This window comes from Hyla sarda, chromosome 2 (genome assembly GCF_029499605.1).
Source record: "Hyla sarda isolate aHylSar1 chromosome 2, aHylSar1.hap1, whole genome shotgun sequence".
NCBI lineage: Eukaryota > Metazoa > Chordata > Amphibia > Anura > Hylidae > Hyla > Hyla sarda.
Window position 1 is genome coordinate 486437929 of NC_079190.1, and position 15034 is coordinate 486452962.

At 47.4% G+C, this 15034-nt stretch overlaps 1 protein-coding gene across 1 annotated transcript in view; it reads right to left on the reverse strand.

Moving 5' to 3' along the window:
• The window catches only part of TMEM50B (transmembrane protein 50B), a 32982-nt gene extending 20802 nt beyond the window's left edge, over positions 1 to 12180 (reverse strand). The window contains exon 1 of the mRNA XM_056559543.1: positions 12055 to 12180. The gene's annotated coding sequence lies outside the window, so the exon portion shown is untranslated. The remainder of the gene's footprint in view (positions 1 to 12054) is intronic.
• Between the last annotated feature and the right edge of the window lie 2854 nt (positions 12181 to 15034).

The following is a 15034-nucleotide window of genomic DNA, read 5'->3' on the forward strand; positions in this document are numbered from 1 at the left end:
ATACCGAATGCCTAAAGACGCCATATTTAAGTGTATTTATCAAATAATACTATAATAGGCAGTATGTAATAGGTCACAAGTAGTCGCACTTCACAACAATGAGTGAGAGTGCAAAATCAATAATATACAATAAACCCAGGACATTATTATTAATAATAATAAATAATATGTATGTAACCAGCTTTATTATAAAATATGTGGCAAGAAAAAAACTTGTACATGTAAATGCTATGCTCACAATAAGAATCATTCACAATGTTAATATAGCACACAGCTATGGCTATATTCTCACCATACTGTGCCGCGTCAATTACGGCCATCATTTTTTCTGGAGTTTGATGGCCGTCATTTTGACAGGGCGCAATGGGCAATAACGGGTCCCAATGGACCCCATTATAGTCAATGGGGTCCGTTGGGCGCCACTATTTTCAGAGAGAATAGCGGGAGGGACACGATCACAACCTACAGGTCCAGCCAGGACGCTAGAGAGAGTGTGATGGTGGAAGGGTAAAAGCCACCAGACCTCTGGGTATCCACTTCTAGTCCCAGCAAGTCACCAAATTAACCCTTTGATAAACGTGTTTCACCAGAGCTTCATTCAGAAAGGTGAGCTCCTATATTTAGAGATCAGAGCTGATTAATTAAACATTTAATCTGATAAAAAGGTATCAAAGTGCAACGTATAAAATAAACAAATGACATACAGGTACAAAAATATTATAAGAGAGTTCAGCAAGACAAGCTCAGAAAACAAAAAGAAAGTCCTTACAGCATAATGGTATAGCAGTCCTTGTGAGTGAGAGTCCAGCTGTATCTTAGGATCTTGTCAGCTTTTGCCACAGGCTTGAACAAAGGTTTGTCCAGCATCTCCGTTTTATAGTGGCTTTTTAGGAGGGAAAAGGGGGAAACTGCCATCCCTCTTTCCTGGTCCCTTGTCTTCGTTTTATGATGGCCAGAGTGCCTGACTCCAAAGGAAGAATAACACAGAGACAGACAGACAGACCCCCTAATAAAACTGGAATACACAAAAGCAAATACAGTCTGAATGAACCCTCACCCCCGCCTCAGATTATACACAAATACAATTATAATACACATGTAGGATTCTATAATCAGGCCTTGGGCCTGACACCTCCCCCTTAAGATGGGGACAGAGAGATCTGGCCTCTCCAGGCTGATAGATCTGTCTCCATTAACCGTCTATTTCTCTTCTTGACACCACAGGCCCTGCATTCCCAGTAAAGATGGCACAGAAGGGGCCTATTTCCTCATTTAGCTGCCTTTTCTTTGCAGCTTAGAGCTGTGGATTGATCTCTACATCCTGAAGGGATCCCTGGCTCTTAGCTTCCTCCACTAGGTCCAGTAAGGGATCACTACCCAGCCCTTCCTCTGGTGCACTACATACACTGAGTACCACCTCCTCAGGGTCATAGTATGCCATATTAATGTGGTACTGTCTCTGCCTCTGACCTTTCTCATCAAGGGCAACTACATATGTGGTGGGTTCTAGGCACTGCAGAATGGGGAAGGGACCCTCCCAGACAGCCTCAATTTATTCTGCCTGATGGGGTTCAGAACCATTACCTTCTGTCCCACTTCATAGACCCGGTCCCTTGCATTGTGATCATACCAGTACTTCTGCCTGGACTGTGCTGCTGTGAGGTTGTCCTGTACCAGCACAGTCAATGCCTGCCTCCTGTCCCTGAATCTCAGAACATACTCCACCACAGAAGTCTCAGGGGCAGGTAGCCCCCCTTACCATTCCCCCCTAACTATATCTAGGGGTCCCCGCACATTGAGACCATACAATAATTCTCAGGGGGCGAGGAACCCGTGGACTCTTGGGGTACCTCCCTGTAAGCAAATAACAGATGGGGTCATCACATTTTACAATACACCCCATTTCACTTTTGAAAAAACATCACTGGTTCAGTCACAGGTACAAATGTATCAATCCCCTGCACTCCCTCCTAGTTATGACATTTCACAGTGTCTCCCAAAGTCTCGCACAGTACCTCAGAACGAACCGGGCTCTCTCCTAGCCCATCCGGTGTGCAGGTAGTGTCCTCTGGAGCATAATGACAGAGCATCCGACCCAAATCATTCCCCAGCAGAAAACATTAACAGGGATGTCCTCAGAGACCCCACATCCCAATCCAGGTACACACGGGCCATGGGCACAGCAGGCCGCACACCTCCAATTCCTTTATAAAGCCATGGTTCTTCCAGGGATGATGCCTTCTGTATCCACCACTTCAGGCCGCACCAAGGTAAATGAGGCTCCAGAATCTTGTAAACCCACTGTCACCCGGTCACCCACAGTTACGCTCTGTAGGTTATCCCCTCTTCTCCACCGCTCCGGACACCAGAAGAACGGCTGCGTGTCCTCCAGCTGCCGGTGGAGAATTCTTCTTGTTGGGGTAAGTGGCACTCAGGTGCCCAATCTTATTGCATCTGTAACATCGGCGGGTGTCCCCCTGACCTGATGTGGCTCCTGTTGCTTTTGGTGATGATGGCAAGAATTTCCCGGCTGACCTGGTGGTGCTCTGTGGGTGTGTGGCTCCCCTCCAGGTACTTGCTCCAGCTTGTGCAGATCCACGCTTTGCTGCTGGCGCCTGGTTATTGGCAAAGTCATCTCCTAGTTCTGCTGCTTCCGCTGCTGTCTTGGGCTTGTGGTCCAAAATCCACTCTCTGGCTTCAAAGCTCCGTGTTTGGAGAAACTGATCCAGGACCATCAAGTCCTCCAGGGCCTCATAGGTAGTGACTTGTAGGCCCCCAGTCCATTGCCTGAATGCAGTCCTTAGCTGACCTGCATGTTCAGTGCAGCTTTCTGTGGCGCTTTGTCGCAAAGTCCGAAATCTTTTCCGATAAGTCTCTGGAATCAGATTAAAACTTTTTAGCAGGGCAGATTTTATTGCCTCATAGTCAGAGGGAAGCGAAGCAAACACATCCAAAGCTTTCCCTCGCAACCGTGGGGTTAGATATCGTCCCCACTGTTCCTTATGTAGATGGAACTGCCGGCAAACCTTTTCAAATCCCCTCAGGAACACATCCAGATCACCATCTTTCTCCAACATGGGGAAATGTTCCAAGCGAGGTTTGTGGTCTCCTTGATCCTGCACATCACTGCGTGCGGATGAAGCATCCCCTCAGAACCTCCAGTTGATGCCTCCGGTGGGCCTCTCTTTCTTCCACCTCTCTCTGCGGCTCGTGCCTCTCAGGGGCATGTGCCTCTCTCTGAGGGGCTCGTGCCTCTCTCTCTCTCTCTCTCTCTCTGCGGCTCAAGCCTGTGCCTCTCTCTCTCTGCAGTTTGGTACTGGAGAAATAGTTGGAGTTTCATATTAGCATCCACATTCCCGAGGTGTTGTAAGACAGTCCACAGAGTCCAAGGCCTCATGTGGAGTACTGTCCTGATAGGGAGTAATGTTGCTGCGTTCTTCAGGAGATATCACTCCTTGGATGGCAGTCCCAGCTGTAGGACTTTGTCTCATGTCACTCAGCTCTTTCCCGCAGTAGGGATGTCCTTTTCTTGGCACATTAGCTCCAGTGCAGGCTTGGACTTTATATTTCCGAGATGAGACAGAGGAGGTAAAACAGGAGATGGGGAGGACAGAACTGTCTTGCACTCTTTTTGTGTGTCTTTTAGACCAGCACTGAGCTCTGTCTTTGGAATTTACACACAATAATATGTAGCAATTTCTATTAGTGCTAAGATTTCCCTACAGGTAAAATCCAGCAAGCACTAAAAATCTCTAAATATATCCCGACACTGCCACCAGTCGTCACGATCACACCCTATCAGTCGAGCCAAGACGCTAGAGAGAGAGTGTGATGGTGCAAGGGTTAAAGCCGCATATTCACCAAAAGATCACCGCAGTGATCCACTAATTCCCTAATTTCCCATATATTAAAAAGATATAGCTTTATTAGTTCACACACTAGATTAAAAAGTCAGGGTGTCTCTCTTTTCCTATGTAGAATTGTCACTGAGTACGATGTAACTCAATTATTGATTTGCTGTATGCACCTGCAGTGTGCCATACAGGTAGGAAGGGACACCACTATGTTTAAAATCAGATAGCAGCCCCCCTCGACATGTTTCACCGTTCACACGGCTTGGTCAAGATGCGGTTAAAGCCGCCAGACCTCTGGGTATCCACTACCAGTCCCAGCAAGTCACCAAATTAACCCTTTGATAAACGTGTTTCACCAGAGCTTCCTTCAGAAAGGTGAGCTCCTATATTTAGAGATCAAAAGACCAGAGCTGATTAAACATTTAATCTGAAAAAAGGTATCACAGTGCTGCGTATAAAATAAGCAAGACAAGGTCAGAAAACAAAAAGAAAGTCCTTACAGCATAATGGTATAGCAGTCCTTGTGAGTGAGAGTCCAGCTGTATCCTAGGATCTTGTCAGCTTTTGCCACAGGCTTCAACAAAGGTTTGTCCAGTATCTCAGTTTTATAGTGGCTTTTTTTTATTTTTTTATTAACCTGTTGGGGACGAAGGGCGTATGCATACGCTTGTGGGAATTTCGGCCCCCGCCGCGCGCCGGGCCGGGGTGACTGCTGATATCTATCAGCAGGCACCCCGTGCAAATGCCCAGGGGGGTCATTAGACCCCCCATGTCGGCGATCGGCGCAAATCGCAAGTGAATTCACACTTGCGATTTGCGCCGATTCCGGGTCATTACGGGTCTATGGTGACCCGGTGACCCGCAATAGAAGGGGGATCGCGGGTGTCTAAGACACCCACGATCCCCCTAAAGCGATAGGAGTGAGGTGGCAGACTTGCCACCCCTCCTATCTCTGCTATTGGTGGTCTAGACGCGACCACCAATAGCAGATCTGGGGCGGAGGGGTTTACTTTCGTTTTCCCCGTCCTGCCCTCCCACAATAGGCGGGGCAGAACGGGGAAAACGAAGAGGAGCGGCGCCGGAGTCCACTTACCCCTCCGGAGGCAGTGGAGCCACGGGGATCGGCGGTCGGCGACGGAGATCTGCGGCGGCGTGCGGCAGAAGAGGACGGCTCCCGGATGCGACGGAAGCCGGTGAGTAGTTGCCTAGCAACATCTAGAGGGCTACAGTCTGAGACCACTATAGTGGTCTCTAGACTGTAGCCCTCCAGATGTTGCAAAACTACAACTCCTAGCATGCCCAGACAGCTGTTTGCTGTGTGGGCATGCTGGAATTTGTAGTTTTGCAACAGCTGGAGGTCTGCAGTTTAGAGACCACTGCACAGTGATCTCTATACTGCCCTCTAGATCTTGCAAAACTACAACTCCTAGCATGCCCACACAGCTGTTTGCTGTCTGGGCATGCTGGGAGTTGTAGTTTTGCAACATCTGGAGATCCACAGTTTGGAGATCACTGTTCAGTGGTCTCTAAATTGTAGCACTCCAGATGTTGCAAAACTACAAATTCCAGCATGCCCACACAGAAAACAGCTGTCTCGGCATGCTGGGAGTTGTAGTTGCGTACCTCCAGCTGTTGCATAACTACATCTCCCAGCATGCCCTTCTGTGATCAGACATGCTGGGAATTGTAGTTTTGCAACAGCTGGAGGCACACTGGTTGGAAAATACTGAGTTAGGTAACAGAACCCAACTCAGTATTTTCCAACCAGTGTGCCTTCAGCTGTTTCAAAACTACAACTCCCAGCATGTACTGACAGACCGTGCATGCTGGGAGTTGTAATTTTGAAACAGCTGGAGGCTCACTGGTTGGAAAATACTGAGTTAGGTAACAGAACCTAACTGAAGGTTTTCCAACCAGTGTGCCTCCAGCTGTTGCAAAACTACAACTCCCAGCATGTACTGACAGACCGTGCATGCTGGGAGTTGTAGTTTTGAAACAGCTGGAGGTTTGCCCACCCCCCCCCCCCCCACCCCATGTGAACGTACAGGGTACATTCACACGGGCGGGTTTACAGCAAGTTTCCTGCTTCAAGTATGAGCTGCGGCAAATTTTTTGCCGCAGCGCAAATTCCTAGCGGGAAACTCACCGTAACCCGCCAGTGTGAATGTACCCTAAAAACACTACACTACACTAACACCTAATAAAGAGTAAAACACTACATATATACCCCCTTACACTGTCCCCCCCCCCCCCCCCCAATAAAAATGAAAAACGTATTGTACAGCAGTGTTTCCAAAACGGAGCCTCCAGCTGTTGCAAAACTACAACTCCCAGCATCCAGCATTTCCAGACAGCCACTGATTGTCCAGGCATGCTGGGAGTTTAGCAACAGCTGGAGGCACCCTGTTTGGGAATCACTGGCGTAGAATACCCCTATGTCCACCCCTGTGCAATCCCTAATTTAGTCCTCAAATGCGCATGGCGCTCTCTCACTTCGGAGCCCTGTCGCATTTCAAGGAAACAGTTTAGGGCCACATATGGGGTATCGCCGTACTCTGGAGAAATTGCACTACAAATTTTGGGGGGCTTTTTCTCCTTTTACCCCTTATGAAAAAGAAAAGTTGGGGTCTACACCAGCCTGTTAGTGTAAAAAAAAAAAAAATTTTTACACTAACATGCTGGTGGTGCCCTTTACTTTTTATTTTCACAAGAGGTAAAAGGAAAAAAAGACCCCCAAAATTTGTAACGCAATTTCTCCTGAGTATGGAAATACCCCATATGTGGGCGTAAAATGCTCTGCGGGCGCACAAGGCTCAGGAGTGAGAGCGCACTATGTACATTTGAGGCCGAAATTGGTGATTTGCACAGGGGTGGCTGATTTTACAGCGGTTCTGACATAAATGCAAAAGAATAAATACCCACATGTGACCCCATTTTGGAAACTACACCCCTCACGGAATGTAATAAGGGGTACAGTGAGCATTTACGCCCCACAGGGGTCTGACAGATTTTTGGGACAGTGGTACGTGAAAATGAAAAATTAAATTTATTTTTTTTCACAGCCCACTGTTCCAAAGATCTGTCAAACACCAGTGGGGTGTAAATGCTCACTGTACCCCTTATTACATTCCGAGAGGGGTGTAGTTTCCAAAATGGGGTCACATGTGGGGGGGTCCACTGTTCTGGCACCACGGGGGGCTTTGTAAATGCACATGGTCCCCGACTTCCATTCCAAACAAATTATCTCTCTAAAAGCTCAATGGCGCTCCTTCTCTTCTGAGCATTGTAGTTTGCTCGCAGTGCACTTGACGTCCAAACATGGGGTATTTCCATACTCAGAAGAAATGGGGTTACAAATTTTGGGGGGCATTTTCTCCTACTACCCTTTGTAAAAAAGTAAAATTTGGGGAAAAACCAGCATTTTAGTGGAAAAATATTTTTTTTTCATTTACACATCCGACTTTAACAAAAAGTTGTCAAACACCTGTGGGGTGTTAAGGCTCACCGTACCCCTTGTTACGTTCCTTGAGGGGTGTCGTTTCCATAATAGTGTGCGATGTGGTTTTTTTTGCTGTCCTGGCACCATAGGGACTTCCTAAATGGGACATGCCCCCCAAAAAACCATTTCAGAAAAACTCACTCTTCTAAATCCCATTGTTGCTCCTTCGCTTCTGAGCCCTCTACTGCGCTCGCCGAACACTTGACATACACATATGAGGTATTTTCTTACTCGAGAGAAATTGGGTAACAAATTTTGAGAGGATTTTTTTCCTTTTACCCCTTGTAAAAATTCAAAAACTGGGTCTACAAGAACATGCCAGTGTAAAAAATGAAGATTTTGAATTTTCTCCTTCACTTTGCTGCTATTCCTGTGAAACACCTAAAGGGTTAACACACTTACTGAATGTCATTTTGAATACTTTGAGGGGTGCAGTTTTTATAATGGGGTCATTTATCGGGTATTTCTAACCAGAAGACCCTTCAAATCCACATCAAACCTGAAATGGTCCCTGAAAAATTCCGATTTTGAAAATTTTGCGAAAAATTGGAAAATTGTTGCTGAACTTTGAAGCCCTCTGGTGTCTTCCAAAAGTAAAAACTCATAAATTTTATGATGCAAACATAAAGTAGACATATTGTATATGTGAATCAATACATAATTTATTTGGAATAGCCATATTCCTTATAAGCAGAGAGCTTCAAAGTTAGAAAAATGCAAAATTTTCTAATTTTTCATGAAATTTTCAAATTTTTCACCAAGAAAGGATGCAAGTATCGCCGAAAATTTACCACTAACATAAAGTAGAATATGTCACGAAAAAACAATCTTGGAATCAAATTTATAAGTAAAAGCATTCCAGAGTTATTAATGCTTAAAGTGACAGTGGTCAGATTTGCAAAAAATGCTCCCGTCCTTAGGGTCATAATGGGCTCCGTCCCCAAGGGGTTAAAGGAGGGAAAAGGGAGTTCATCTGAACCCCCCCAAGGTGGTGGGGGGGGGGGGGGGGTCTGCCATCCCTCTTTTCTGGTCCCTTATATTAGTTTGTTTTATGATGGCCAGAGTGCCCGACTTCAAATGAGGTATAACACAGACAGCCCCCCCCCCCCAAATAATACTGGAATACACAAAAACAAATACACAGTCCAAATGAACCCTCACCCATGCCTCAGATTATACATCATACACAAATACAATTATAATACACATGTAAGATTACATAATCCGGCCTTGGGCCTGACAGGTAGAAAAAGATGGTGCAAGCAATATTGTTTCTCCCACTATTCTACCCGGCAGTCCTGACGGCCATCATCCTACCGGGTCATAACAGTAGTGTGGAAGCGGCCTATGTCACAGAGCAGGCGGTATAAAAAATAAAAGACTCTTACTTATGATTACCGCGCTAAGATTAAACGTTGTTCACAGTGTTCATTTGGAGGAATACCATGCCAACTAAAATTTCTCTTATATAGGACTATTAAAGAGGAACTCCAGAATAGGGATCGACCCATATCGTTTTTTTAGGGCCGATACCGATAATCTGTGGAGGTCAGGGCCGATAATTTATACCGATATTGCGGTATAAATTATCGGCTATTTCCCCCCCCCCCCCCTCCCCACACTGCTGCAGATCATTGATTTAAAGCGGGCGCTTTAAATCAATGAACTGCAGCGGCTTTTGCGGTGCCATAGACCGCCGCCGCCACCACCCGCTTCTCTCCCCCTGCCTGTCCGGGGGTCCTGAGACCACAGAAAGTGCAGGGAGATCATTGAGTAGGGAAATCACCACAGAAAGTGCAGGGAGATCATTGTGTAGGGAAATCCCCACAGGAAGTGCAGGGAGATCATTGTGTAGGGAAATCCCCACAGGAAGTGCAGGGAGATCATTGTGTAGGGAAATCCCCACAGGAAGTGCAGGGAGATCATTGTGTAGGGAAATCCCCACAGGAAGTGCAGGGAGATCATTGTGTAGGGAAATCCCCACAGGAAGTGCAGGGAGATCATTGTGTAGGGAAATCCCCACAGGAAGTGCAGGGAGATCATTGTGTAGGGAAATCCCCACATGAAGTGCAGGGAGATCATTGTGTAGGGAAATCCCCACAGGAAGTGCAGGGAGATCATTGTGTAGGGAAATCCCCACAGGAAGTGCAGGGATATCATTGTGTAGGGAAATCCCCACAGGAAGTGCAGGGAGATCATTGTGTAGGGAAATCCCCACAGGAAGTGCAGGGAGATCATTGAGTAGGGAAATCACCACAGAAAGTGCAGGGAGATCATTGTGTAGGGAAATCCCCACAGGAAGTGCAGGGAGATCATTGTGTAGGGAAATCCCCACAGGAAGTGCAGGGAGATCATTGTGTAGGGAAATCCCCACAGGAAGTGCAGGGAGATCATTGTGTAGGGAAATCCCCACAGGAAGTGCAGGGAGATCATTGTGTAGGGAAATCCCCACAGGAAGTGCAGGGAGATCATTGTGTAGGGAAATCCCCACAGGAAGTGCAGGGAGATCATTGTGTAGGGAAATCCCCACAGGAAGTGCAGGGAGATCATTGTGTAGGGAAATCCCCACAGGAAGTGCAGGGAGATCATTGTATAGGGAAATCACCACAGAAAGTGCAGGGAGATCATTGTGTAGGGAACTCACCACAGGAAGTGCAGGGAGATCATTGTGTAGGGAACTCACCACAGGAAGTGCACGGAGATCATTGTGTAGGGAAATCACCACAGGAAGTGCACGGAGATCATTGTGTAGGGAACTCACCACAGGAAGTGCACGGAGATCATTGTGTAGGGAACTCACCACAGGAAGTGCAGGGAGATCATTGTGTAGGGAACTCACCACAGGAAGTGCAGGGAGATCATTGTGTAGGGAACTCACCACAAGAAGTGCAGGGAGATCATTATGTAGGGAACTCACCACAGGAAGTGCAGGGAGATCATTGTGTAGGGAAATCACCACAGGAAGTGCAGGGAGATCATTGTGTATGGAAATCCCCACAGGAAGTGCAGGGAGATCATTGTGTAGGGAAATCACTGCAGGGAGTGTAGGATGGTCACTGTGTAGGGAGATCATCGCACACAGGCATAAGCTACATAAAAAGGACAAAGTTGACATATAGTGGTCGATAATAGCATCATCATATAAAATGTAGGCGCATGTATGGATGATGGTGGTGCTGATGATGGTGTGCAAGAACGCCGCAGGGGAGAAAGAGCAGCGCAGGGGAGAGAGAGAGAGAGCGAGCAGCGCAGGGAGATCGCGCCGCAGGGGACAGAGCGGCGCAGGGAGATCGCGCCGCAGGGGACAGAGCGGCGCAGGGAGATCGCGCCGCAGGGAGATCGCGCCGCAGGGGACAGAGCAGCGCAGGGAGATCGCGCCGCAGGGGACAGAGCAGCGCAGGGAGATCGCGCCGCAGGGGACAGAGCAGCGCAGGGAGATCGCGCCGCAGGGGACAGAGCAGCGCAGGGAGATCGCGCCGCAGGGGACAGAGCAGCGCAGGGAGATCGCGCCGCAGGGGACAGAGCAGCGCAGGGAGATCGCGCCGCAGGGGACAGAGCAGCGCAGGGAGATCGCGCCGCAGGGGACAGAGCAGCGCAGGGAGATCGCGCCGCAGGGGACAGAGCAGCGCAGGGAGATCGCGCCGCAGGGGACAGAGCAGCGCAGGGAGATCGCGCCGCAGGGGACAGAGCAGCGCAGGGAGATCGCGCCGCAGGGGACAGAGCAGCGCAGGGAGATCGCGCCGCAGGGGACAGAGCAGCGCAGGGAGATCGCGCCGCAGGGGACAGAGCAGCGCAGGGAGATCGCGCCGCAGGGGACAGAGCAGCGCAGGGGACATCGCGCCGCAGGGGACAGAGCAGCGCAGGGGACAGAGCAGCGCAGGGGACAGAGCAGCGCAGGGGACAGAGCAGCGCAGGGGACAGAGCAGCGCAGGGGACAGAGCAGCGCAGGGGACAGAGCGCTGCACACAGCCATCAGCTACATAAGGACAAAGCTGATATAGAATAGCACCAGCACAAAACCGTAGGCGCACGCATGGGCGATGGCGGTGCTGATGGCGGTGTGCGAGGACCTCCAGACCCATACGCCTTGCAGACAAGACAAAAATTTGGTTTTGCCTGGTTTTGTGATTTTTCAAGAAATCAATCAGGTCCGACATTCAATTTGTGCAAAGTAATAAAAGAGGTAAAGTGTCTCCATCCAGGTGAATCCACAGACAGATCCCTACAGTGATAGATACATAACAATTCCCTGACATCCCATAATAGAGTATATATATATATATATATATATATATATATATATATATATATATATTATTGTGCTACAGTCAGCATGCTCATGGGTTGCCCTAAGCCAGTGTTCCCCAACCAGGGTGCCACTAGCTGTTGCAAAACTACAACTCCCAGCATGCCCGGACAGCCTTTGGCTGTCCGGGCTGCTGGGAGTTGTAGTTTTGCAACAGCTGGAGGCACCCTGGTTGGGAAACACTGACCTAAGCAATAGGACCCGAGTAGTAAAGGTGCACTGAAGAGGTCACATGATGCTTTATCACTAACCACAATGACAGGTCAGCTTTAGGCTCATTTACTACTACATGACCCAGCAGTTCCCCCCCACCCCAAAAATTGCTGAGACTTGTAGTCCCACACACAGAGCAGGATGTGGGCAGCAGGCCGGCAGTGAAGGGGTGTGTGACTTACCCTCCGCAGTTCAGCCGCTTCACTTCTTCCATCTGGGGCAGGATTCTATTAAACGGTACGTCACGGCGTCGATGGGCGGGGCTGACGCCAACCAATCATCGCCTGGTTGGCCGCGGATTGGCTGGGCCATGTTGTGAGTGGCAAACGTGCACACGTTCCTTTTCTTTTTCACTAAACTTTATTTCTTATAGACAACAAGTGAACGTGAACAGGAGATATTTTAGAATGGTGATAGTTTAAGAATAATTTTTTTTTTAATAGCACAAAGCAGCAGAGCTTGTCATAAATCAAATGTCCCAACTAATTTTAATTTTTGCGTCTTAGTTTTTTCCTCCACGCCATCTTTTATTTTTCCATTCACAGAGTCATATGAGGCCACATGATTGGAATTTTTTTTTAAAGGAGTTCTTCAGTGAAATTTAGCTTATCCCCAATCCAAAGGATAGGGTTAAAGGGGTACTCCGGTGAAAACCTTTTTTCTTTTAAATCAACTGGTGGCAGAAAGTTAAACATATTTGTAAATCACTTCTATTAAGAAAATCTTAATCCTTCCTGTACTTATTAGCTGCTGAATACTACAGAGGAAATTCTTTTCTTTTTGGAATGCTCTCTGATGACATCACGACCCCAGTTCTCTCGGCTGACATTATTATAATAATAATAATAATAATAACACTTTATTTATTGTTGTCCTTAGTGGGATTTGAACCCAAGTCCCCAGCACTACAAGGCAGCAGTGCTAACCACTGAGCCACCATGCTGCCCTTAGCATACATCTGCTATGCATGGTTGCTAAAATGGACAGAGATGTCAGCAGAGAGCACTGTGCTCGTGATTTCATCAGCGTTCCAAAAACAAAGGAATTTCCTCTGTAGCATTCAGCAGCTAATAAGTACTGGAAGGATTAAGATTTTTTAATAGAAGTAATTTACAAATATGTTTAACTTTAAAGAAGAAAAAAGGTTTTCACCGGAGTACCCCTTTAAGTTATAGATCACGGGGGTCCGACAGCTGGGACACCCCGCGATCTCCTGAATGGGCCCCGGCAGACTGCTGGAAGGGTGTGCTGACTCACGCACGGTGCGGTGGTCGACACGTCCCTTTCCATGTATCCTATAGAGATACATGGAGGGGGCATGCCGGCTATGGCTTCCTACCGGGGCCCATTCAGGAGATCACGGGGGGGGGGGGGGGGGGTTGGTCCCAGCAGTCAGACCCCCCACAATCTATAACTTATCCCCTATCCTTTGGATAAGGGATAAGTTATACTTCACTGCACTACTATAATTTTGCAACTTTTTCCCTTGTTTTTATACAGTTCACTTTTACAGTAAAATTCCGAAAGATGGGACCCCGCGATCTCCTGAATGGGGCCCCGGCAGTCTGCTGGAAGGGTGTGCTGACTCCCGCACGGAGCGGCGGTCGACATGCCCCCCTCCATGTATCCCATAGAGATACATGGAGGGGGGTGTTGGCCACGGCTTCCTACCGGGGCCCCATTCAGGAGATCACGGGGGTCCCAGCAGTCAGACCCCCCACAATCTATAACTTACCCCCTATCCAAAGGATTCGCTGCACTACTCCTTTAATTTTGCAACTTTTTCACTTGTTTTTATACAGTGCACTTTTACAGTAAACTTGACATGTTATCGTTATTCTGTGGGTCAAAAATATGTCTACTTTTTAACTATTGAGTTCTGTTTCTTCCCCCATGTATTAATTCTATGCCCATAATTTCTACGCCCATAAAACTAAAGCGTACCTCCGATGTTGGTCCAGTGGCAGGATATCTCCTTAGCCCGAAACTTGCCCACTGCTAAAACAAATAGGATTTTAATCTGTCGCAAGTCCCATGCAAGTCTTTGAAACTTCCTAAAAATTGAAACTTCCTAAAAATTTGTATTCCAATTGTTTTAGTCTCAGTCCACAAAGTTTTTTCAGACGTTTTCGAAATGAGGCTCAAAACAATGGTCTGTGAACATAGCCTCAGTTTTATAACATCGACAGAAGGAAATGGCTGCCACAGCTTTGTCCTCCTCCTTCATGGTAATCCTTATAGCTATGTTAGACGCCTACTTAGTTTTATTTTACATCCGTGTCTTACCTTTAATAGAAGTAGGTCACACACAAGGTGTTGGATTGATACGAGAAGATGATATCAGTCCATATTAACTGCTAACATTCCAGATCTGAGGAAAGATAAAATACCTCACAGTCCACATCTAGCCATGCCCATTATAGTAATGGAATAATAGTAGCAGTCATGCAGGTTACAAATAAGATTATTGCACAAGAATTCAAACAAGCGGTCGGAACCTTCATCTCTTCACCTCATGTACCATAGACCCAAGTTCTGTGCATCGAAAGAAAAGTTCTACGGATTCTGTTGTAGAACATTTATAGATGTGGAGACACTTTCATTGTCCCAGAAAAGACATGTTACCAGAGGAGTGTAGCATGGCCTTATCCCCTCTTCCTATATTAGTAAGCATCAGTTTGAGGCTGATCCACAAAATGGATAAGTGTATAACCCCAGGGGGTCCGACCACTATGACCCACCCTAATCTCTACAACAGGCAGGACTTCGAATGAAGTGGCAGTGAATATACTTAACCGCCACTCTATTTATAGTCTATGGCAGTGGTTCCCAAGCTTTTTTTTTTTTTTTTAAGTACCCCTTAGTAGCCCATTTTCAAAAATTGTACCTCCATATATTTGTAGACCCCGCTTACTTCCCCCCTAATAGTTAAAGGCATCCGACTCTGCCCCCAAATAGCTGTATTTCCCCTCTTTTCCCAATATAGTTGTAGACCTCTACACTTTCCCATATAATTACAGGTCCCACATTGCCCCATATAGTTGTAGGCCCTCATACTGTCCTCATATAGTTAAAAGCCCCCATATTGCCCCACTTCAGTGCTCCACTCCTGCGTTCCAGGGACCTATTACTATGTCCCAAAGCAGTTGATGCCGGTCTGGA